General features: G+C 43.0%; 1 protein-coding gene across 12 annotated transcripts in view; it reads right to left on the bottom strand.

The window, feature by feature from the left end:
- Window positions 1-23362, bottom strand: part of TMEM91 (transmembrane protein 91) — a 510612-nt gene that overhangs the window by 201900 nt on the left and 285350 nt on the right. The gene's annotated exons all lie outside the window — the stretch shown is intronic.

Here is a 23362-nt window from a genome sequence, read left to right as displayed (position 1 = left end):
TCCTCCTTCAAAAGCCGAAAGCAGGAAGTATCGGAGTCACGCGAAATGCTCTGTGAAGCGCATGTGAGTGAACTGCCCCGAGTCTGTCCGCAAGTTCATTGCTGAATGGTGCTGAAGTGTGGTGTGCAAGCGATTTCAGAACAATGCTCCGAATTTGAACACCAGCACTAATCAGCTGCCTCACCTTCATGTTAAGGTCCGTACACGCACTCAATCGCATTCACCCATAACGAATAAGGAATGATGGGACGGCCGAGAATAATTTTTAAAAAAATGTCCCCCTGACGGTAAAAGACAGTGGTTATCATCCATGTAGACCGATCAGTCCTGACGATTGAGACTGTACACTGACGTCATTTATTCGCCGCAATACATCTGGGATCGCTCGTTTTATTATGACGGTGATCGATTGTGTGTATGGGCCTTTCGTTTCTGTGGGCCTAATTTAGGTGTGCTGTTCACAATGAGGCTAAAATAGCTTACGTTCCACTCCGATGAGCAGAACGCAGCAGCAGAAAGCAATGCTTTCCCGATGGGAAAGTTCACATTGCTACATTCTGCTCAGTTCCGCTCGTTGGAGTGAACATTCCCGACCTGCACGAGCCTTCCACTCTGCTCCGCTTCACGGAGCGGAACACAGCGAAGGAGCGGATGCGTGCCAATGTGAACGTAGCCTCAAGGGTTAAGGTTAAGGGTTAAGGCACACTGCATGCAATTCTGATTTTTGATCAGCTTTTACATCCGATTCCGATTTTTAAACGTTACTGCATGCTGCGTTTTTTCCTCCGTTTTTCTGTTGATTACATGGAAAATTGGAATTTCGAATCGGAATCGCAAAACGGATTTGCAGTGTGCAGGGAGCCTATGGTTGTTATACCCATCACCTCCATACTTAATGCAAGTGAGTGATAAAACACTTTATATAAAAATCCCAGTATACTGATAAAAATATTGATAATCATAATTGTACTGATTTAAAGAGACACTGAAGCAAATTATGATATAATGAATTGTATGTGTAGTACAGATAATTACTAGAACATTAGTAGCAAAGAAAATATTCTCATATTTTTATTTTCAGTTATATAGTTTTTTTTTATAACTTTGCAGCATTCTCTAATATTTGCAGTTTACACACTACTCAGCATTCTAAAGGATTTTAAAGAGCAGGCAAGTGAACTTTTGAACTGTTCTCTGCAGGTAAAAAAACCAACACAGTGCCAGACACTTGAGATAACAAGTTTCAAAAGACAGAGCTCTCTGCGACTTTGAGACTCTGAAACTATGCTCTTTTGCATAGATAACTGGAGTTTCTTAACTCTTCCTGTACTGGAGACAATATGAGACTCATATCTGTGCTGCTTATGTTTTATTTCTTGGCTGTACTACACATACAAATCATTATATCATCTTTTTTTTTCGCATCAGTGTCTCTTTAATGCAAACCAGATGTATGAGTGCCGCTCCAAGACCTTCCATTGGGTGTACCTGCAATGATGGAAGAACATACAGCACATTTTTTGGTAAACAGTATGTAAGAATAAGTAATAGGTCCACTGCAAACTTTTTACTAATCATAATGCTTGATCCATCCCCTAATTGTAATCTTAAATAGGCACGATTAGGCTGACTCCTCGAATAAAATAATGGAACAACAAAACTATGCAGGAAAGAAACTTTGAATGGTGACAATATTAGCATAGATATTGTTGAGCAAATAATTGTACATTTTCCTCCCCTTCCCATTGTTTCCAGTTCGGTGTAGAACTGCAGAGAAAGGTTAAAGGTAACAATCTTTAATATAAGCAGTACAGTCAAAAATAAATGGCACAAACCAGTGAAATGACCGGGCCCTTTACACCGGCCACATTTTGACATGATTTTTGGACCGCACATGCTTTGCCGATCATAAGGGCACTGCAGTTAACAGGATATGCCCATTTTCCACTGGTGTTATTGCATTTTTAGCCAATTGCAAATGCACTGCATGCAGCATTATCCTTTCGTTTAAAATTGACTGTTGGACACAACACAATAACCACATCCAAACAGGGGCCTAACTAGAAATCACTGGGCCCCCCTGCAAAACTTTGGATGGGGCCCCCTCCCCCTGCACACTGAATAGGGATGATCTACAAATCTTTGTCTACCAAATTTTGCATGATTTGTTATCAGTGGCTCAGTAGATACAGTCTTTAGAACAATTGTGCAGAGAGCAGAAAGTTTTTTCTTTCCTTGCCCTTCTCTGGCAACCTAAACAAATGAACACAATCGCATATAGTGCATTATTATAATACAGATCAGTGATACAACACTACACTTCACCCAACACGTGCACAGGTGACAACAGTGTGTTCCACTCTTAGTGAAATATAGCCCCTTTGGTATAGCAGCTCACCAGATGGACACCACCTCAGATTCCAGGTGGGTCTAATGCGTGGCCTTCAAGCGGCTAACTATAAATCACAGCCTCCACACTTCAGTAAAAACAGCCTCCACACTTTGTTTGGTAGTAGAAAAAGGGCTCCAGGTTTAGCTGCACATATCCACATGTAAAACAGTATAAAATACACATAGCGTAATCCAATTTTTTAAAAACAAAAATGGCCTGCGCAATGCAGCGCACTCACTCAGATAGATGAATCATAGGCATCTCGGGCATCACAGCCCACCAATAGCGCTCTCCTTGTTTACAGCGGCACCGGCGTCCCGACTCTCCGCTGTCCTTCAAAGTATACGTCCGCATTCCCCGCTACCCTCGTGACGTCAGCGCTCCTGGGTCCGCCCTACGCGTTTCGTCCAATGGACTCATCAGGGGCTGACGTCACCAGGGCGCCGACGTCTTTTAAAGCACGAGATCCTCCCCTCCAGTCACGGGGGTAAGACGTGTACTTGCGTCAATCTATCCGTATTGCAACCGCGGAAAAAACATTGCTTACCAAGCTTCCCCCCTAGCGTCAATGAATCGCGTCTGGGACGCAAGCCTCCCAGCTAATGCGGGGACAACCACTTGTAAGCCATCTAGTGGAGAAATGGCTAACTGTGAACACGTGTTGCTGCTGACAATCAGGGCAATCAAATGAAATAAAAATAAAAATAGTAAAACCGAACGAAAAACAAACAGATAAAACACGGGCTGTAGACCCCAGAGTGAGCAAGCGGTATTGGCAGACCGCATGCCTCATACAATAAAAATTTTAATACATACAATATCAAACTCCATTTTGCCCCTTTGTGCCCCTGTTTACATAGTTAGGGCCATTAATAGCCCCACCTCACACAGGAGGAGAAATCTGTGTAACCCCCATATAACCTCATTAAAAGTGCCCAAGGGCCTCACAACCCATCCCAGCCCCCAATTAGTGTAGTGTTCTAGGTGACCCCCAATAGTGTATGCTGGACAAGACAAAAAAAGGAGAGACAAAAAAAGGCAGAGATAGGGGGTGGTATCTTTAACCTCAGTGGGGTACCTTTAACCAGACCGCAGTTGAAACTTCTAGACAAGGGATTGAACTATGCTCCACCAAAGAGTTTAAATAAGTTTGAAGTCTATTTGGGAATTAATAAATATGTTAGGAGACTCAATCAGAAGAAATATTTCTTGAACAAGGAAGGTCCAAATCTACGAGCTAACCCTACACCTCCACAATTTGTTCACACTTCCCTCAAGAACAGATCCCTGTTTAACCCTCAGGATAATGTCAAAGATAGTACAATTGAAACGTTTAAGAAGGCAGTCCTTCAGGATTTAGATAAATTAGAGGTAAAAAAGCTAAGGAACAGCAGGGATATTAACCAGCAAATCCAGGAACTTGCTGAGAACAAAGACCTCATCTTGAAACCGGCCGACAAAGGTGGAGGCCTGGTCATACTTAATAGTCAACAATATAAAACTGAGATGTGCCGACTTTTGGCCGATTCTACCACATACAAAAGACTGACCAAAAATCCCACCTGTGAATATAAGAAAGAATTAAAAGAAATCCTAGTTCGAGGAGAAAAAGAAACCTTCATAACCACCAATGAATTTAAATATCTGCTACCCACAAATCCTAGACTGCCTGTTATATATTATATCCCAAAGATACATAAAAATCAAACACAACCCCCAGGGAGACCTATTGTGAGTGGGGTGGGCTCACTCACACAAAGGGTGGGAGAATATGTGGATTGCTTTCTACAGGAAGTAGTAAGGAAATTACCACATCTTCTTAAAGATACTAAAGAATTGTTACATAAAATGCAACTAGTTTCCATTCAACATGATGATATATTGGTCACAGGGGATGTTACGTCTTTATACACGGTTATCCCGCATCGGGACGGAATGATGGCTGTTAAACAGGCTCTAACAACAGAAACGGATTTAAAAGCTGAACAAACTGAATTTATTTTAGAACTTCTTAATTTTGCCCTCTCCCATAACTATTTCTGGTATGAACAGGAGCACTATTTACAGCTCACTGGCTGTGCCATGGGAGCAAAATTTGCTCCGTCCCTGGCCAATATATACATGGACAAATGGGAGAAAGAAATTCTGAGCTTTGAATTGGCAGAAAAGGTAGTCAGTTGGCACAGATTTATCGATGATTTGTTCTTTATTTGGAGGGGCACGAGGGATCAATTGGGAGAATTTTGTCAAAAAATGAATGATCACTGGGAACCTATAAAAATAACGTTCCAGCAAGCCTGTGAACAAGTGGAGTTCTTGGATCTGGTTATCAACAAACGGGATAATAAATTGGTGACTAAGACGTATTTCAAACCCACTGATAAAAATGGGTATATACCCAAAGACAGTTGCCACCATAAAAGATGGCTGGATAATATCCCCAAAGGGCAAATAATGAGGATTAGAAGAAAGTGCACGGATGTGCATGACTTTCGGGAACAAAGCCAAACTTTGGTCCAACGGTTTGTGGATAAAAGTTACATAAGAGGAGATCTTGAAAATTTGGTGGAAGAGATCTCTGGGTACAATCAATCTGACCTTATAGGCAACGGCAGTCGTGGAACTAACAGGAGGAATAGAGACTTCGATCTACTGTTGGACTATAACCACCAACATAAAGAGGTTGAGTCCATTATTGCCAGACATTGGCGCATTCTACAATTGGATGGCACACTGAGCAAAAAACTCCCAGACAAACCGGGGTTCATATACCCTAGCCACACATAGTGTATCCAACCATTTTAGGTTACATCACAATAGAGACCCAGCAGGCCTTAGGTTTATAGGGGTTGAGGCCCATGTGAAGAGATGGAGGGGGTCTAGTGTGGTGCGGGACATTTCCCAAGCGGAGGGGAGGTGGATATTTAATTTGAAATCCTTTACACCCGAAGGACTCAACGTAGAGTTTGATCTAAACTGCTTCATTACTAATGACAATTAAGGTTTGAGGTCCCTGAGGAATCTGTGGCCCCAGCATACACTATTGGGGGTCACCTAGAACACTACACTAATTGGGGGCTGGGATGGGTTGTGAGGCCCTTGGGCACTTTTAATGAGGTTATATGGGGGTTACACAGATTTCTCCTCCTGTGTGAGGTGGGGCTATTAATGGCCCTAACTATGTAAACAGGGGCACAAAGGGGCAAAATGGAGTTTGATATTGTATGTATTAAAATTTTTATTGTATGAGGCATGCGGTCTGCCAATACCGCTTGCTCACTCTGGGGTCTACAGCCCGTGTTTTATCTGTTTGTTTTTCGTTCGGTTTTACTATTTTTATTTTTATTTCATTTGATTGCCCTGATTGTCAGCAGCAACACGTGTTCACAGTTAGCCATTTCTCCACTAGATGGCTTACAAGTGGTTGTCCCCGCATTAGCTGGGAGGCTTGCGTCCCAGACGCGATTCATTGACGCTAGGGGGGACGCTTGGTAAGCAACGTTTTTTCCGCGGTTGCAATACGGATAGATTGACGCAAGTACGCGTCTTACCCCCGTGACTGGAGGGGAGGATCTCGTGCTTTAAAAGACGTCGGCTCCCTGGTGACGTCAGCCCGATGAGTCCATTGGACGAAACCCGTAGGGCGGACCCAGGAGCGCTGACGTCACGAGGGTAGCGGGGAATTCGGACGTATACTTTGAAGGACAGCGGAGAGTCGGGACGCCGGTGCCGCTGTAAACAAGGAGAGCGCTATTGGTGGGCTGTGATGCCCGAGATGCCTATGATTCATCTATCTGAGTGAGTGCGCTGCATTGCGTAGGCCATTTTTGTTTTTAAAAAATTGGATTACGCTATGTGTATTTTATACTGTTTTACATGTGGATATGTGCAACTAAACCTGGAGCCCTTTTTCTACTACCAAACAAAGTGTGGAGGCTGTTTTTACTGAAGTGTGGAGGCTGTGATTTATAGTTAGCCGCTTGAAGGCCACGCATTAGACCCACCTGGAATCTGAGGTGGTGTCCATCTGGTGAGCTGCTATACCAAAGGGGCTATATTTCACTAAGAGTGGAACACACTGTTGTCACCTGTGCACGTGTTGGGTGAAGTGTAAGGTTGTATCACTGATCTGTATTATAATAATGCACTATATGCGATTGTGTTCATTTGTTTAGGTTGCCAGAGGAGCGCTGTCACAACAACGTTGGACTTTTGATATAGGACTTGTGTTAGCGAATAATCATTTAGACATTTCTGCAAAAAATTGGCTGGCGCAGTTTCTGTTCATAATATATTTCCTTGCCCTTCGTTGTCAGTCTCTCAGGATGGGGCGCCTGTGGCTTCTGGACCCCCCTGCGGCTGCATCCCTTGCAGGGTCTATTGTTACGCCCCTGCATCCAATTGCGCACAGTGTAAAAAGAGAAAATCACAATCACACAGTGTGACTATTGGACAAACACAATGCATCTGAATGTGCAAATTGTAAAAAGAGAAAATCGCATAGCAGCACATAAAGAGGTCCGACGCCTCCTTACAAGTCCACAAGTACCATTTCTCCCACAGTAAAAAGTTCACATATGCCACACTTTGGCCCATATGCAATTAACTTTTTCTCCTAAGTTATCTCCTAGGAGATAATTTTCATATTCTCTTTAAAATAACTTTTAAACATTTTCGATTGAAAAAGAACCTAAAAGTTTGAGAAAGAAGTAGTGCTGCCTTTTTTTTTTGAGCAGGGGTGCGTAGATCGCGATGTACCGGTAGATCGCAAAGGACTTCATAGGAGATCCCAACAGCACTACATTTTCCATTCTGTATATACAATTGTGCTCCTAAAATTGTACAAAGGTAGATCATTTTGACTTGCTAATTTTTGAAAGCAGCTCACAAGCCGAAAAAGTGTGGGCACCTCTGATTTTTAGTATTTTCTTGCTTACTGGTGGTTTATAAGGCATTTTATGACAAAGTGTGAAAATATCATATGGAAGAAAACTCAGGAGAAAAAGTAAATTGCATATTCCACGGAATATGTTGGCGCTTTATAAATCAATTATAATAATAATAATAATAATATGGGCCTTTGAAGTCGACAGGGGTTGCTCACCTTTAGCTTCCAATCAGCAGTGGAAGGGCTGCTGTGATGAAAACAAGGCTTCATATAACCTACATGTTCACTGATAGGCTTCTGACTTGTCTAAACAGCTACTATATGCCCCTACCTTCAGTTCTGCTGTTTCACTGACCAACAAATGTCCGAAGCTGGCCAGAGAATAAATACATGAAATCGGGCCTGAACTTCAGAATATCCTCTCTGCTCTAAAAGATACACAACAGCGTAATGAACTTTAACCACTTCCCAACTGAGGGGTTTTACCCCCTGACCACCAGAGCAATTTTCACCTTTCAGCGCTCCTTCCATTCATTCGTCTATAATTTTAGCATTACTTATCGCAATGAAATGAACTATATCTTGTTTTTTTTCGCCACCAATTAGGCTTTCTTTAGGTGGGACATTATGCCAAGAATAATTTTATTCTAAATGTGTTTTAATGGGAAAATAGGAAAAATTGTGGGAAGAAATTTATTATTTTTCAGTTTTCGGTCTTTATAGTTTTAAATAATGCATGCTACTGTAATTAAAACCCATTAAATGTATATGCCTATTTATCCCGGTTATAAAACCGTTTAAATTATGTCCCTATCACAATGTTTGCCGCCAATATTTTAATTGGAAATAAAGGTGCATTTTTTTCAGTTTTGCGTCCATCCCTAATTACAAGCCCATAGTTTATAAAGTAACAGTGTTATACCCTCTTGACATAAATATTTAAAAAGTTCAGTCCCTAAGGTAACTATTTATGTATTTTTTTAAATTGTAAATTTTTTATTTTTTTTTAATTACAAAAAAAAAATAAAAATTGGGGAGTGTGGGAGGTAAGGAGTTAATTTTTGTGTAAAACTAGTTTATTTGTGAGTAAAAAATGCTTAGGGTGTAGTTGTACTATTTGGCCACAAGATGGCAACAGTAACTTTTTGTTTCATGCGACCTGCAAGCGTCCTTCCGGACGCTTGCAGGAAGTAGAAAGAGGCTGGGAGTTTGTTATTGCTCACAATGATTGCACTGCTCAGCCGAGCGGCAGCGGATCATTGCGGGGCTTAGATCAACGAACGGGAATCTATTTTCCCGTTCGTTGATCTCTGGGCGAGCGGGCGGCGGCATGTTTACTAGCGGCGGGCGGCGTGTTTACGAGCGGGAGCGCGGGCAGCGGCGGGAGTGCGCAAAGTACGGATTTCTCCGTCCCTGGGGGTTAAAGGATGGAAAAAGGGACGGAGAAATTCGTACGGGCGGGGGTACAGTGGTTAAACAAAAAACATTTCTTTGTTACAGCTGATACAAATCCTACAATAAATCTGCACTGTTTCTACTTCCTGATTGATGGAAGCAGACATATTGTTAAAGGGACACTGACCTGTAAATAAAAACAAAATCTGAACTTACCTGGGCTTTCTCCAGCCCACCGTAGGTCGGGAGGTCCCTCGGCATCCTTCTGGCTCCTCTCCCAGGCCCTGCTCAGAAATGGCTCCTGGCGACACTGGGACCGAGTGTCGGGCTCCCTCTTTCGGAAAGATGATGTCAGTCGTCCCCACGCCGGCCACCTTGCGTCATCACGGCGTCCGGCGTGACAGTACTGCGCATGCGCGGTTTAATTGCACATGCGCAGTACTGTCAGGCCGGCCGGCGTGATGACGACTGAAATCATCCTTACGGAAGAGGTAGCACGACACTCGGTCCCAGTGCCGCCGGGAGCCATTTCTGAGCAGGGCCTGGGAGAGGAGCCAGAAGAACGCCGAGGGACCTCCCGACCTACGGTGGGCTGGAGAAAGCCCAGGTAAGTTCAGATTTCATTTTTATTTACAGGTCAGTATCCCTTTAACATCCTGTGCTTGCAAATGAGCTTATCGGCCATGGCAGTCAGCTGACACAGGGGAGAGATCAAATTACAACTTGTGATTAGACACAAATAAGGGGGAATTAGCCAGGCTAAACTCTCTAAATACATACAGGGTGCATTTCTCTCCGTTTTACTTCTGTCCTGTGCAAGAGTTCAGGTCCACTTTAAAAGTCTGATCTCCTGCTGTCCTTAGTAAACAGAACCCTAAATATTTTTTACATTGTAAATCATGCCGCAGAGCTAGCCGGTGGAAGAATACAGATTCTAACAACGGACTTAACTGGGAACACTGACATGGATAATTTTAATGGATTCTGCTTACTAATTGGCTATTAAACAAGGTCAGCACATTGCAGGACCTTTGTTCATCGTAGGTCGGGATACAAACAATTAGTGCAGGAAACTGGTGCTCACATAATTGTATTACAAAGACGGTTCCTGCCTGTTAATGGCGCTGTCTGTTGACTTATCAGGTGGAAATGTGCATGTTTAGCTTGGTAAAGTTCCATGTTGCATAGCTACGGAAATACCTCGATAAATGGCATGCTAAGGACTGATTACCCACACAGAGCGTAATGTCATTCTAATGTGACAAGGGACAATAACAGAGATATTGTTATCACCAGTTATCCTTAAAGAGGAACGTTACTGAATGTAACTGACTAATAGAAATTACTTCCATTTTACAATACAGTATTCATTTATACATTAATTGGTCAATGTTTGCAGCGGTAAACTCTCCCTGATTTACATTTCTAAATTTATCACAGGTGGCGACATCTTTACTGCTGGTAGGCGCATCACTGTGGGTTCTGAAGTTACTAGAAACAACACCAGGGGCCATATGCAATTCACTTTTTCTACTCGCATATAAGCTGACCAGTGTTAAAGCTGAGGTACCCACTTTTCCCTCAGAAACTAAGAAAAATTGATTGACTCATGTATAAGCTCCCTACTCAGCATAGCCCCTCCACAGTAGACAGATGTGCACCCAGTGCAAATCAGCCCCCCTCCCCATGGCCAGATGTGCCCCAGGATCATACAGCTGTGTTTGAAGAAGCCACTAGATGGGGTCATAGATATGAGACAACGATTGTCACACAGGAAGAATCCCCAATCATTGCAGAGCAGGCACATTGCTTGCACACACCGCTCCACAAGCCAGGGGACACAGGTAGTCTTAAAGAGAATCTGTATTGTTAAAATCGCTCAAAAGTAAACATACCAGTGCGTTAGGGGACATCTCCTATTACCCTCTGTCACAATTTCGCCGCTCCTCGCCGCATTAAAAGTGGTTAAAAACAGTTTTTAAAAGTTTGTTTGTAAACAAACAAAATGGCCACCAAAACAGGAAGTAGGTTGATGTACAGTATGTCCACACATAGAAAATACATCCATACACAAGCAGGCTGTATACAGCCTTCCTTTTGAATCTCAAGAGATCATTTGTGTGTTTCTTTCCCCCATGCACTCGAGTTTCAGGCTGCTCTTTTCTTCCTGCAAACAGCTTTGCCCTTGTTTGTAATTCCTCAGTATGTGAAAGCCCAGCCAGCTCAGAGGACGATTTATCCAGCTTGTAAAAGATAAGAGAGAGAAGAGAGAAGCTGCTCTAATCCTAAATAACACACAGGCAGTGTGCATAAAGGGGAGTTCATAGCAGAACCACAACACTGAAGAACTTGGCAGCCTTCCAGACACAGGCCGACAAGTCTGACAGGGGAAAGATACATTGATTTATTACAGAGACTGTGTTAGTAGAAAAAGCTGCAGTTAGCCAGAACACATTAGAATAGCTTTTGGAACTTGTAGGATGATAAAAAACAGGATGCAATTTTTGTTACGGAGTCTCTTTAAGCAGCGCACTCTGCACACCATGTTGCAGGGGATGAAGGGCACGGACACAGCACGGAGGAAGCTGGCAAGAGCAGGATTACTAGTGCACAATCCTTACGCTACTGTGCCTGTAACTAAGCCTGCTCCACCATCTGTTTTGCTCCACTAACTCTCATATAAGCCGAAGAGGTAACTTGTCAGCACATTTTTATGCTGAAAATTAGGCTTAGATGCGAGTATATACAAATTAGACACGTTTTCAATTGTAAAATGTTTAAAACTTTAAAGAGAACATGAAACATATCTCCTAGGAGATAAATCAGGAAAAAAAAAGTTAATTGCATATGGGCCCTGGTCTCCCAGAATGCTCTGGGAGGAGAATTCTGTATAATAAACAGCCTGGGTAAAACATCACTGTGAGGGCATACCAATTTACAGCTATATAGTATATAGATATAGGAAGGGTTTCTGGTGCTGAAACCAGGATAATTAATATAAAATTGAGTACATTTGGGTAAAAATATGTGGATCCAGCATGAGTAGAAAAAGATTTCCAAAATTTCCATTTCACCCTGATCTGAAAGTATTGAATAAATATAAGCAGAGGCAGGTGAACCAAAACACTTTTTCTAGGGGCAAAAGATTAATTGAGAGTGGGGAGGTTGGAATTTGTTATGTGCCATGGGCCTTTCACCACCACCAATTACAAGTGCAGAGGGAAGAACACAATCATTTTGCTTCTGCACTTGGTCTGCATTTTTTGGTCTGGTTGTGGTAGAATTGGAAGGTCCCACTCACTTGCACTGAACAATAATCTCTCCACAAATGCTGCAGGCAATGCATTGTAGTTCATCAGCCTGATTGAGCAACGACCATTTTTTGCAGTGCTTAGAAATTCAGCTAGAATTTCATCATGTTAAAGCGCAAGCAGTGAAAAGAGAGCACTACAATTTGCATGATGAGCAAGGATCCTTGCGATCAGGAAACAAGACTGAAGCGCACTTGTAATAAGTACACTGAGTGGTCAAAATATTACTTTCAAATAAAGGAGACACCCCTTATTTTTAAGTAAACCAGTCCAACAGTGACATAGAGTGACGTAACAAGGCAGAGTTGCTTATATAAGGAACACTCAGCTTCGGACGACGTAGTTATTGGGTAAGACGAATGAGTTAAGTGACTTTGAACAGGGGGTGATCGTCTGTCCAAGAAGAGGTGGTGTGAACATCTCTGAAATGACAACTCTTTTAGGATTTTTTCGCCCATCAGTATCTCGGGTGTTTAGAGTGTGGAAGTTGAGAATAAAAAACTTCTACCACTAATTTTCTTGTACTTTCAATAAAATAAAACAACTGCTGTAAAAAGTTTATAATGTTCCCCACCCTTCTCCATCTCTGGTATCTTCTTTTCCTGCTGGAAGTGTTTTTGTCTTGCTTGAAGTCTCCCCTGAGCAACACCTTCAGGTCTTCTGTTCTTGCTGCTAGCAACTTCCTTTCTTAAATGTAGTCTTTTACAGCCACTCTCAATGTTTGGTCCAATTACAAATAAGGCACCAAACATGAACATCAGCAACCATGTCTATTAATATGTGTGCAATAATTCTTTGATTTGATTTAACCTTCATGGTCATGTCCATCTAGCACAACATTTTCCTCTACTGCATTAATGTTAGGGATTCATGATAAACATACAACTAAAAATACATACTATCATGTATCAAGGCACTTAGAAATGTTAATGAATCAATCCCTCTGTGACCCGGATGGGGCCCCCTTCACCCCCTTGACCTAAGACGTTTAATAACTCGCCCTTATCAGCGAGAAAATGATTCATAACCTTCACAGAAGCTCACCAAAGCCGGCCTCATTAGGGACAGATGTGAACTGATCTGCGTTTGTGCTTTTTCCTGAATTCTTCCTCAGAATATTCAGTATTGGATGAAATTAACTTTTAATGTTCCTGCTCTGGCTTGCTGCAAACAGAAAGTCACAGAGGTATTGCACAGAGAGAGAATTAGGTCATATCACTGGTGATGTGGAATATGAGCAGACTGTAAATGTTCATACAAATATAACTTATTGATATGCAGGTTCATAACGTAGCTCCTGATTAGCAGTATAGGAGCACATGCGAGTCTCAACATGCCAGCGGGTCTAATTTATAAACTTGTCCGAGGGGGGAAAGACATCTCAGGCAAGGCAGAGGATCTGTCACTAAAATCACACATAGCAGTAGGGCATGAGTCAAAATCACATCATGCCATTAACTATATTGAACTAAAGTAGCTAATTTGCTCCATAAAAACATTCCCTTGTCTTGATAAGTGCCACCTGTGCAGCCATAAGACGTGTGATGAATGCAGCCAAACTACGCATTCACGTTGTAATCTACTTTGTCCTCTATGAGGCACAAAAGGTGCCGCTAGATATGAAAAAAGCTGACAATGGGAAGCAACACATAGGGCTGTATTTCTGGAAAAGCCACACAGGCCCGGGCCTTGGGTGGCAGCTGGACATAGAAGAGGGAGTGCTGCATATAGAAGAGGAGGCTGCAAATGGAATACAAAGGTTGCAAATAAGGAGCAACACATGGAAATAGGGAGCTGCTGCCCAAGGGACCTGTATAGAACTGAAGGACGCTGCTGTACATGAAGGTTAGACATGCATGAGGGGGCTGCAGAAGGATTAGGAAGGGAGTGCTGCACATGGAAGAGAAGCTGCAAACTGCAAGAACATTGGCCTTAGGGCGGAAAAGTATAAATCTGGGCTTGTCAACACATGAAAAAGGGAAACTGATGCTTAAGGGAGCTGCTCATGAAAGAGGGGCTGCTGTACATGGATGATGCACATGGAAAAGGGGGCTACACATGGAATAGGAGGAGCGCTGCTGTACAAGAAATAGGAGCCACAAGATACTTGTCCTAGGGGCACAAAAAGTATAACTCCAGCCTTGTCTCAGCCCGCTGCACTGGCATTTTAAACCCTACTGCTTCTGTGTTCTGTAAACATGCCTTATTGTATAGGATGTGATTTGCTCTATATAAGGATTATACTGGCTTTCAGAGCAATCCATTAGAAACTGGCAGCCAGTAAACTCATTGGGGCAGATTTATTAAAAACCAGTGCAAGGGAAATTTGAGCAAAACAAGTGCAATTGCTCAGAGGGACCAATCAAAATCCTTGATCTGAGCACCTGCTCTACTTTAATTTTCAATTTTCCTTGCCGTGTTTTGGGTAAATCTGACCCACAACCTGTTGCGGCAACAAAACAAACTATTTTGGGATCTATCAATACTTGGCACCACATAGGAAAGTTATATAAAGGTGGACATATGCTAGCCAGATGGACAGATCTCTCTCTGATAAAAATCTGAGAGAGGGATTTATTCCTGCCACACACTGCAAATAGATTTTTATTAGGTTTCAGCTGGAAATCTATTAAAAATCTTTTGAATTGCCTCTGCCACAGTACAGGAATGTTCGGTGAGCCCCATCCAGGTATCCCCACATCTAGTGCTCCTCCAGGCCCCCTGTAGAGTGTTGACAGCAGAGTGAACACTCACCTGTCCACCGGCTAGCTCCTTCCTATCTCCTCTCTCCATTGCCGCAAGCCACTTGTTCCTCCATGACATATACGTACTCACATAATGTACATGCCACCGTGTACTGTTGGATTGACTTGAGCTGTCGTCAGTCCTTGATCGCCTCTTATCGGTGATAACACCTTGTCGTTTGCAAGTCTTTTACTTGACAAAAGTTGTCTAACTTCTTCAAGTTGTTGATAATCGTGCATTTAAAGAGACTCTGTAACAACAATTTCATCCTGTTTTCTACCATCCTACAAGTTCCAAAACTTATTCTAATGTGCTCTGGCTTACTGCAGCACTTTCTACTATCACCGTCTCTGTAATAAATCAGCTTATCTTTCCCCTGTCGGACTTGTCGCCCTGTGTCTGGAAGGATGCCAAGTTTTTCAGTGTTGTGTTTCTGTTATGCACGCCCCCCTCCGGGCCCCTCTATGCACACTGCCTGTGTGTTATTTAGATTAGGGCAGCTTCTCTCTGCTCTCTTATCTTTTACAAGCTGGATAAATCCTCCTCTGTTGTGAAAGGAATTACAGACACAGGGCAGAGCTGTCTGCAGGAAGAAACAGCCTGTAACTTTTCAGTGCATGAGAGCTGCAGGGGACAAAAGGTAAACGCACAAATGATCTTTTGAGATTCAAAAGGAAGGCTGTACACAGCCTGCTTGTGTATGGATGTATTTTCTATGTGTGGACATACTGTACATCAACCTACTTCCGGTTTTGGTGGCCATTTTGTTTGTTTATAAACAAACTTTTTTAAACTGTTTTTAACCACTTTTAATGCGGCGGGGAACGGCGAAATTGTGACAGACGGGAATAGGAGATACCCCCTAACGCACTGGTATGTTTACTTTTGTGCGATTTTAACAATACAGATTCTCTTTAAAAGACTTTTGTTGAGCGTGTCTAAAAGCCTTTAGAGTTTGGATGTATATAGCAAGGCCATTAAACTTCACCAGAAAATGTTGTGAAACTGTCTCTGGTCAGGTAAGCATCTGATCATGCTACGGAATGTGATTTATTTGTGGTGGTAACGGTGGCTTTTGAAAGCATGTAGGTAAGTATTCTAGTTCAGCTACCAAATTAAAGTTTCACTTTAATTGAAATCAGTGAGTTAAAAAGTTTACTCACAAATAACAACAAGCTCTGTCTCTGACAGCCTACTCTGCGCTAGGAAAACACGGGCATGGGTTCAAAGGTATTTCTGGGCATCTTCAAATGTAATTGCTGAGTAGCATTTAGACGCAGCTGGAGTTATGTGTTTAATTTGTCATTTGCCCCAAGATGGGCTCTAACAAAATCTACAGGAACCAGGGTGACATTGCAGTTCTGGGCTCATCACACTGTTTATACATAGTGTTTATACTGATCTAGGAATACCTCCCCCCTCCCACCAATCCCCTTCCCCTCCAATTTCTTTCCCAGCATGCACAGAGATTGCATTGTACTGCACACTGGGTCTTGTGTCACTCTGTAATGTAGATATATAATAATCTGTCAGGAAAATGTCACTAGGTATACGTTACTAAAGCACCAATCAATAAAGAAAAATGTGTGTGGTGAATGGGTGCGACAGCTGTGTGTAAGATTTAAGATCTCGGCTGGCGTGATGTAGAAATGTTATGGTGGGAACGCTGGCTCACAAGGCTGCCAACTCACCTCCACATATAATAGGCAAATCGCACGACGCGGGTTCCGCTTTACTCTGAGCTGTTCATCTTACGTCAGGATGACAGGAGCCCAGAGTCTAACCTAATGATGGAATGCGGAATACACCTCGTAATTCCATCACTGTGCCTAGATAAGCTCCCTTTATAACCAGCCCAGTCATTCTTCTCTAAAAGAAGAATGCAGACCTATTTCTTATTTGCTGTGTTATTATTTCATCATCAAGATTCATATGTAGATCTGAAGGCTCTCCTGTAGGGGCTGTTGGGATATACACTGATCAAACCATTGATGGATGAATAACATTGATTATCTCATTAAAATGGTAAATAAAAGATCGGGTGATATGTAATGCAGCAAATATACAGTCAGTTCTATAAGGAAGTGCCAACAGTACAAAATATAGGGAAGAGTGCTCTTACCGCTAAAGAACCACAATAGTCATAATAAGGCAAAAAGTTGGAAAGTGTACTGGTTAAGGACTCTGCCTTTAACGTGGGAGACCAGGGTTCCGATTCCTGGTTAGGGTCAGTACCTTTTCATTAAGAAGTCCTTGGGCAAGACTTCCTAACACTGCAGGGTGGCCCCTTGAGCGCCCTTAGTGGCTGCAGCTCTTGAGCACTTTGAGTCCAACTGGAAAAAAAACACTGTACAAATGTTAGGATTCTTAGAATTATTAAAAGTTCACTGAGCCCTCACAATGTGTTTCATTAGCTAATACTCCCTGTTTATCAGGAATATGATGAACCTAACGCTCCTTAACCTCCTTGGCAGCAATCCTGAATCAGGCTAGGGGTGAAAAAAAAGGGGTAGCCCCGAGCCTGGTTCGGGGTGACCGGTGGGAGGGCCATGCACAGTGAAGCTGTAAGATCACTCACCTCTCCGGGATCCTAACGCAGCAGAACATCTTTGTTTTGTCCTTTCATGTGCCCCATCTCTATGCTAAGATTGCTGTCAGTCACATGACAACAGACGGCGTTCTCAGCATAGAGCACTCTCAGGAGGACAAGAAGAAGACGCGCAGTGTGGTCAGATCCTGGGGAGGTGAGTGGCGACCTACACTGAACGGGGAGGGGCACTCTCTGGCTACCTATACTGAAGGGGAGCACTGTTCTGGCTACTTGTACTGGGGGCTTCTCTGGCTACCTGTAACGGGGGAGCATTTTCTGGCTATGTACAATGGGAAGGTTCACAGCCTGGCTGCCTATAATGGAGAGTACTCTCTGCAAGAACAAGAAGCCCTAGGGTAAATTAAAAACAGAACTTCTTTCCCTTGCCTTGGTTATCCTATAGAGACAGTAACTGATTGGTGGTAGCTGAAGAGAGCGAAGGGACGTCATGAAATAAATCATTTGGATCTCTGAAGCCCGGCATTTTTGATTCATGGATATCTAGGACTTCTTGCCACAATGATATCTGCCAGTTCCTGTCGGCACATCTGTCTATTTGCCACTGCATCAAGCCATCCTGTTATTACCATAGTCCCTGCAGCTGCTCCCTGTTGGCATCATCATCATTGCTGGCATTATTTCTATGATGACACACAAGGCAGTGCGTACAATGTCATTACAGAAATGTATCTTTGGACAAAATATCAATAGTGGCGGTATATACGGCGGTAGATACTACATTTTAATATTTAACTGCACATAGAAGGTCCTGGCTATTTTTCAGTGCTCATGGCATCTACAGCAGCTTCGTATTTTGACTAAAAAAATTCCTCTTAAGGCACTGTAGTGACATAAATAGAATGCAGTAAATTACTCAGGATACCCACTTTTACGTTACTTTTCCTGGTTTCAGCATCAGAAACACTTCCTATAGCTACTTATTACAGGCAAGAAGCTGTGTGTAAGAGTCAGGATTTTCTGTCCAGTGCATCCCCGTCATCCCTTTAGATGTATCAACGTAAAGCGACAACAGGTAATTAAAAATGACCGCTGCTGTGAGAGAACAGAGTCCAAAGTTAAAATACGTAATGTCAACGGTAAAACAGTGCAGGTCTCCACAATCATAATTAAGATTAAGAATGACATCCAATCACCAAACGGTGTCCAAAGCTGTCTCAAATGTGTTCACCATCACCAATATACAGTGGTTTGCAAAAGTATTCGGCCCCCTTGAAGTTTTCCACATTTTGTCACATTACTGCCACAAACATGAATCCATTTTATTGGAATTCCACATGAAAGACCAATACAAAGTGGTGTACACGTGAGAAGTGGAGCGAAAATCAAATTATTCCAAACATTGTTTACAAATGAATAACTGCGAAGTGGGGTGTGCGTAATTATTCAGCCCCCTTTGGTCTGAGTGCAGTCAGTTGCCCATAGACATTGTCTGATGAGTGCTAATGACTAAATAGAGTGCACCTGTGTGTAATCTAATGTCAGTACAAATACAGCTGCTCTGTGACGGCCTCAGAGGTTGTCTAAGAGAATATTGGGAGCAACAACACCATAAAGTCCAAAGAACACACCAGACAGGTCAGGGATAAAGTTATTGAGAAATTTAAAGCAGGCTTAGGCTACAAAAAGATTTCCAAATCCTTGAACATCCCACAGAGCACTGTTCAAGCGATCATTCAGAAATGGAAGGAGTATGGCACAACTGTAAACCTACCAAGACAAGGCCGTCCACCTAAACTCACAGGCCGAACAAGGAGAGCACTGATAAGAAATGCAGTCAAGAGGCCCATGGTGACTCTGGACGAGCTGCAGAGATCTACAGCTCAGGTGGGGGAATCTTTCCATAGGACAACTATTAGTCATGCACTGCACAACGCTGGCCTTTATGGAAAAGTGGCAAGAAGAAAGCCATTGTTAACAGAAAAGCATAAGAAGTCCCTTTTGCAGTTTGCCACAAGCCATGTGGGGGACACAGCAAACATGTGAAAGAAGGTGCTCTGGCCAGATGAGACCAAAATGGAACTTTTTGGCCAAAATGCAAAATGCAATGTGTGGTGGAAAACTAACACTGCACATCACTCTGAACACACCATCTCCACTGTCAAATATGGTGGTGGCAGCATAATGCTCTGGGGGTGCTTTTCTTCAGCAGGGACAGGGAAGCTGGTCAAAGTTGATGGGAAGATGGATGGAGCCAAATACAGGGCAATCTTGGAAGAAAACCTCTTGAAGTCTGCAAAAGACTTGAGACTGGGGCGGAGGTTCACCTTCTAGCAGGACAACGACCCTAAACATAAAGCCAGGGCAACAATGGCATGGTTTAAAACAAAACATATCCATATGTTAGAATGGTCCAGTCAAAGTTCAGATCTAAATCCAATCGAGAATCTGTGGCAAGATCTGAAAACTGCTGTTCACAAACGCTGTCCATCTAATCTGACTGAGCTGGAGCTGTTTTGCAAGGAAGAATGGGCAAGGATTTCAGTCTCTAGATGTGCAAAGCTGGTAGAGACACACCCTAAAAGACTGGCAGCTGTAATTGCAGCAAAAGGTGGTTCTACAAAGTATTGACTCAGGGGGCTGAATAATTATGCACACCCCACTTTGCAGTTATTTTTTTTTTAAAATATTTAGAATAATGTATGATTTTCGTTCCACTTCTCACGTGTACACCACTTTGTATTAGTCTTTCATGTGGAATTCCAATAAAACTGATTCATGTTTGTGGCAGTAATATGACAAAATGTGGAAAACTTCAAGGGGGCCGAATACTTTTGCAAACCACTGTAGAAAATAAGGCTTACCAGATACTAGTAACAACCCACATTATAGGATTGCATATAGGCTCAACATCAAGGTGTTACTCCCGGGAAATTACATAGGTGCTAACAAGCAACATATGAAAGACAACAAAGGCAGTGCTAAGTGCAGACTGCTGTATTCTCCAAAACAGTGATATGACAATCGCTAAATTAAAATAGGATAAAATAGACTAAAAACAAGCACATACGGGGCCCCATGCATAGGGAACCCCGGGATCAAGATGCGAGTTAACCAGACAGTGGAAAATGTCTATAGGTGCTTTCTGTCTCCTCCAATGGAAAAAGGTCTATAGGTCTACAGGATCTTCTAAAAAAATTAGCATATTGTGATAAAGTTCATAATTTTTTGTAATGTACTGATAAACATTAGACGTTCATATATTTTAGATTCAAATACACACAACTGAAGTGGTTGAAGCCTTTTATTGTTTTAATATTGATGATTTTGGCATACAGCTCATGAAAACCCAAAATTCCTATCTCAAAAAATTAGCATATTTCATCCGACCAATAAAAGAAAAGTGTTTTTAAAACAAAAAAAGTCAACCTTGAAATAATTATGTTCAGTTATGCACTCAATACTTGGTCGGGAATCCTTTTGCAGAAATGACTGCTTCAATGCGGCGTGGCATGGAGGCAATCAGCCTGTGGCACTGATCAGGTGTTTTGGAGGCCCAGGATGCTTCGATAGCGGCCTTAAGCTCATCCAGAGTGTTGGGTCTTGCGTCTCTCAACTTTCTCTTCACAATATCCCACAGATTCTCTATGGGGTTCAGGTCAGGAGAGTTGGCAGGCCAATTGAGCACAGTAATACCATGGTCAGTAAACCATTTACCAGTGGTTTTGGCACTGTGAGCAGGTGCCAGGTCGTGCTGAAAAATGAAATCATCATCTCCATAAAGCTTTTCAGCAGATATTTGGTCGTTGATTTTGCGCGGGGGGGGGGGGTGAAGGGACCCCCGTTTAGCCGCGGGATAGTGGCGTTTTAGCAGGGGCACACATGCCCCTGCTAACTATGAGTTCTGAAGCGAGAATTATTCTCGCTTCAGTGTCTCTTTAAAGTGCTGTGTCAAAGCACATCAATAGAAAACTATGTAGAAGGGGAACACGTGGAAGAAAAAGGTGCACAAGCAGCAGGGATGACTGAAGCCTGGAGAGGATTGTGAGAAAAAGGCCATTCAAAAGTGTTGAACTTCGCTGTGTATACTGGGGCTGGAGTGATGTCCAAGATGAAGTTGGCAAACCATGCATTAATTTCAGGGTGCTTGATGAAGTGGTATAGGCAGTACCACAATCAAAGTCCAATAGCGAGTATCACCAGAACACCTTGGTATAATGCACACACTTTATTGTGCCAGTCTACACAATCAATTCCACAATTTTTTCGGGGGCCACGCAGGGTCCCCCTTTCTCAAGGCATGTGGTTACATAGCATATTAAAAACACACAATTTATTTACATCCACCTAATACCAAATAACACACCCCTACACAATGACCTCACACCCACATCATAATGATTGACATCAGTCAACAAAACTTCAATCCTAGTATAACTTGCAATCCATCTCCTCTCCCTTTCCTTCCGTTCCCTTCCTGTATGTGTCCCCCTTTCCTAACGTATGGTCCTTTCTCCTTCCATGATATAGGATCTTCTTCATGGAATGCCCAGTATCGCCGGGTGGTGAGTGTTCACTCTTTGCATAGTTTCTGCATTTTTTGCAGCCAAACTTTCCCTGTGTCAATTCCCCCCTCCCCCCCCCCCCCCCGAGCCTTGCCCTCTCCATCCCCCTCAGCCAATAAGGTAGGGGCTGGGTTGCAGGGCCGGCCCTAGACTTTTTGCCGCCTGAGGCAAGTTTAGAAAAAATTGCATATGTATGTTGATCAGAGGCGCCAGCAGGATAAAAATTCATAAAAATTTTAAAATTGCTTGGAGGAAGTGGTGGGCTTGCCTCCCAAAAGCAGACAAGACGTCCTGTTTTTTAATATAAATAAACACATTTATTATACGATACCCCAAACGGAAATGCAACGCGTTTCGCAGGTCAAGCCTGCTTCATCAGGCAAACAAGGGGTTAACAGGAGGTCTGTAGTATCAGGAATAGCGCCTCAGTGACTGAGGCGCTATTCCTGATACTACAGATCTCCTGTTAACCCCTTGTTTGCCTGATGAAGCAGGCTTGACCTGCGAAACGCGTTGCATTTCCGTTTGGGGTATCGTATAATAAATGTGTTTATTTATATAAAAAAACAGGACGTCTTGTCTGCTTTTGGGAGGCAAGCCCACCACTTCCTCCAAGCAATTTTAAATTTTTTATGAATTTTTATCCTGCTGGCGCCTCTGATCAACATACATATACATTGCGTCCACCCCTGGTGGAGAGGGGTGTTACCCTCTTTTCTTATTTCTACAGAGAGCGACTTCTTAGTCCTGAGTGAGGACAGGCTTCATCTCCTCACCTGCCTTTATAGTGGTTACCTGGACGGTAACCCATGTTTGTGAGTATAATTGTTCTCACTTTACCATTTTATCCTATAATCCTGACATATTACACTATATTGGGCTCTCGGTTTTCCCTTCTATTAGAAAAAATTGCGGCCCCTCTACCCTTGGGGGGCCACCGAGCTGGAGGGGTAGCGGGCAGGACGGGGGTATTGGGCCTAGCAGTGGGGAAGGGGGTCGGATCCCCCCCTCCCTTGCCTGGGTCCCCCGATCTGCGTTCCCCTCTGCGTTCCCGTCAATGGGATGATGCGGATGACGTCGACCAATTCAGCGAATGAAACGCCTTGCCTCGCCTACCGCATAGAGTGGTGGGATGCACGGACCGTGCCACACTCAGCCACGCCCACCGCATTCGGCAGTGATGATGGACAGACCCGCCGCCCTTTGCGCACTGTGGATACTAACGATGGCCACACCTACGGTTCCCCTGGGAGACATGGCGCGCTGCTTGTAACGGCTGGAGGGGATGGCACTGAATTTAAAAAATATGAAACAATCGGTAAGAATTGACACTGCGGGCAATATGGGCATATCCATGGTAACAATATCTCAGGCATAGTAGCACAGAGTGCACTAGACATCCCATAGTGGGGAAAGATGGATCAATTGCAAGTTACCGTATACTAGGAGTGAAGTTTTGTTTACTGATGTCAATCATTATGATGTGGGTGTGAGGTCATTGTGTAGGGGTGTGTTATT

This window comes from Hyperolius riggenbachi, chromosome 8 (assembly GCF_040937935.1).
Source record: "Hyperolius riggenbachi isolate aHypRig1 chromosome 8, aHypRig1.pri, whole genome shotgun sequence".
Taxonomy (NCBI): Eukaryota; Metazoa; Chordata; class Amphibia; order Anura; family Hyperoliidae; genus Hyperolius; species Hyperolius riggenbachi.
The sequence above is the reverse complement of the archived record's forward strand: the minus strand, read 5'-3'. Positions and strand labels throughout refer to the sequence as shown.